The sequence below is a fragment of the Cervus canadensis genome, chromosome 10 (genome assembly GCF_019320065.1).
Source record: "Cervus canadensis isolate Bull #8, Minnesota chromosome 10, ASM1932006v1, whole genome shotgun sequence".
NCBI lineage: Eukaryota > Metazoa > Chordata > Mammalia > Artiodactyla > Cervidae > Cervus > Cervus canadensis.
The window spans coordinates 56,061,087-56,064,474 of record NC_057395.1 but is presented as its reverse complement, the minus strand read 5'-3'; positions in this window follow the sequence as shown (position 1 = coordinate 56,064,474).

Genomic DNA, 3,388 nt, shown 5'->3' with positions numbered 1-3,388 from the left:
ATCTAGTTGTTCCACTGGATCTTATAAACTATTTAACAGTGGCGCCTAGATTTCCTCATTATTTTGTTTCTTGGTGTTGCCTACTGCTCTCTTTTTCATTTAGAGAGATGGATTGGATCAATGTAGTCAGATGCACGTATTGACCTAAGTGAGCTGGTGGGTGGGTCCACATGGCTCCCGACTCATCCCCACCCCGGGCATTTCATAGATAACTTATGCAGAATTCTAACGATTTTGTACCATCAGTCCTGTCTTCCAACCAGTGAGCATCTTGACAATACCCTCCCCATTGCTCATGTCTCAAGAAGTACTTTTGAGTAAGCAGATGAGCCAGTGCATAAATGGCGTTGGAAATACGGGGGAGACCACAGATGTGTGCATTGGTATCCTCTCCCCATTACCAGTGCAGGGCAGTGGGCTGGTTGGGTTGAATCACAGCTGGATTCTAACTTCTGTCCCCTTTCCAGGACCTTCCTGGCTCTAAACTTTGGATCTCCCCAGTTCTCAATCTCTAGATATCTTTTTAAAAAATGGATCACATTAAAAAATATTTTATTTATTTTTATTTTTGGCTGTGCAGGGTCTTCATTGCTATTTGGGCTTTTCTCTAGTTGCAGCAAGTGGGGGTTACTCTAGTTGTGGTGCACGGTCTTCTCACTGTAGTGGCTTCTCTTGTTGCGGAGCACAGGCTCTAGGGTGCCTTGGCTTCAGTAGTTGCAGCATGAAGCTCTAGAGCATAGGCTCAACAGTAGTGGCACATGAGCTTAGTTGCCATGTGGCATGTGGGAGCTTCCTGGATCAGGGATTGTCTCCTGCACTGGCAGACAGATTCTTTGCCGCTGAGTCACCAGGGAAGCCCTCCAGAAGTCTTCTTGATCCACATTTATTTCCATAGTGAGCTTATCCCAAAATCTTTGTGGGCAGTCCAGCTGGGGACAACTCCCAAATTCAACCTCCAGACTGTGGTTGAGTCTCTGAGCATTTCTGAGCCTCAGTTTCTTCACCTGTTAAACAGAAACAAAATGACCTTCCTTGCTGCTGTGTATTATACATATTGTAAGTCAATATGGGGCACCCAGCAGGTAGTAAGCATTATTTTAAGCGTATCTTATTAAGGTTAGGGCTTCCCTGGTGGCTCAGATGGTAAAGAAACCGCCTGCAATGTGGGCGACCTGGGGTTGATCCCTGGATCAGGAAGATCCCCTGGAGAAGGGAACGGCTACCCACTCCTTTATTCTGGCCTAGAGAATTCCATGGACAGAGGAGTCCATGGGGTGGCAAAGAGTTGGACACGACTGAGTGACTTTCACACTCTTTAAGTTTCAGCTGTAGGAAGGGCCCAAGATCACTTCTATGATCAGACATTCATTAATTAATAAATATTTGGGGAAAAAATTGAAAGCAATAATTAAAACACTGTAGATCCCAGCATCTCTTGGCTGTTCTTATAGTCTGCGTGCAGGGCAGACAGCTCAAAGCCAGCCTTGATGGCTTCAGTGTGTGCTGCTGCAAGCTGTTTGTTCTTTTCCTTGTCAATCTGTTTTCCCAAAGGGTTTTCATTTGTCACTTTCTTTGGTCTTCAAGCAGTTCAGAGCAGGGATGGTAAGATACCAAGATTATTATGAGATGCAAATGACTGTGGTGTTGAGAGGGGGCGTGGCTTGGTGAGAATGAGTGGGTCACAAGACCCTGCACTTAACCTGTTCCTGGGGTCTTTTTGCTGGGCTGACAGATGTGGGCTGGGGTGGTACAGCCAAGCACAGTGGCCCCAGCAGCGGGTGTGAGGGGGATGGGTAGGAGGCCCCAGAATTGGAGAGAGGTGTTCTAGCACTCTGGGTTGTGGGGCTGGCCTCCAAGATAACTCTTTTCTCTTTCTTACTCCCCAAAACTCTTCTGTGGGAAATGTGCTTTGAGTCTGAAGTGGAGGTGAGGGTTGGAATAAAAGAAATTAATTGAGCACTAGGGGAAAGGCCTTTGAGGGGTGACCTTCTAACCTTGGGGTGTGGGGGCTGGCCACCTCCTAGTTTCAGTTTCTGAAAGGGTGTGAAAAATCCTCTTCACTCAGACAGAATTCCACACATTCCAAAACACGCCTGCATCCGTCTGCCTTTCTAAGTTTCAGGCCAAAATCCTCGAGGGCGTTTTGAGTTCTTTCTATCACTCTTTTCTTGCTTCCCAAGTTCAATATCACAAAATCCAGTTGGCTCTGCACCCAGAATATTTTCTGAATCTGATCTGACCACGATTCCCTACTCCTACCACCATGATCCAAGATTAAAGCACCAGCATCTCCTGTTTGGTCTATACAAGCCTCCTGACTGGGTTTCCTGCCTCTGTCCTTGAAATCAACAATGCAGTCTTTACTGGCTGTTAGAGGGCCTAGGGGCAGAGCTCACAGGTACAGTGGGTGGAGCCAAGAACCCCAGAGGATTATTCTCAGGCCTGGAATCCTTACCTGGAAGATTCCAAGGACAAAGGACCCTGTGGGCTATTGTCCATGGGGTCGAAAAGAATTGGACAGGACTGAGCGCTTGAGCACACACACTGGAAACCTAATGGAATGTGCCCGGCTGGATGTCTAACTCACTCGGAGCCAGTGATGCCTTTATTTCCCACTTGTTTCTCCCTTTCAGAATGGCAGTGACTATCACATACCTGTCCCACTATTGTATTCTGGACAGAGGAGGAAATGGCAGCCCACTCCAGTATTCTTGCCTGGAGAATCCCTGGACAGAGGCACCTGGTGGGCTACAGTCCATGGGAATCACAAAGAGTTGGACACAACTGAAGTGGTTTAGCACAGCAAAGCACATACCTGTCCCACTATTGTATTCTGGGAGCAGATAACTTGTTTCCTAGTGCATAGATAAACAGGTGGAAAATAATTTTACCCTGGGATGGATCATAACCAATGTCTCATCTGTTGCTGATTTAGATGACAAGATTTGAGATTTTTGAGTTGATGATGTAATGAGTTGAGATGTGGGGGAAACTGGGATTGTAGTGAATGCACTTTGCACATTGGATGGATGTGACTTCTGGGAGGCAGAGGCCAAAGTGTAGGGAGTTGAATGGTGACCCTCCACAAAAGACATGTCCTCATGGAACCTGTGAGAGTGACCTCCTTTGGAAAAAGAATCTTTACATTTATAATTAAGAGATGAGATCATTCTGGATTAGGGTGGCCCTAAGTCCAATGTCAGACTTCCCTGGTGGCTTAGAGGGTAAAGTGCCTGCCTGCAATGCAGGAGACCCGGGTTCGATTCCTGGGTTGGGAAGATCCCCTGGAGAAGGAAATGGCAACTCACTCCAGTACCCTTGCCTGGAAAATCTCATGAACGGAGGGGCCTGGTAGGCTACAGTCCATGGGGTCACAAAGAGTCAGACA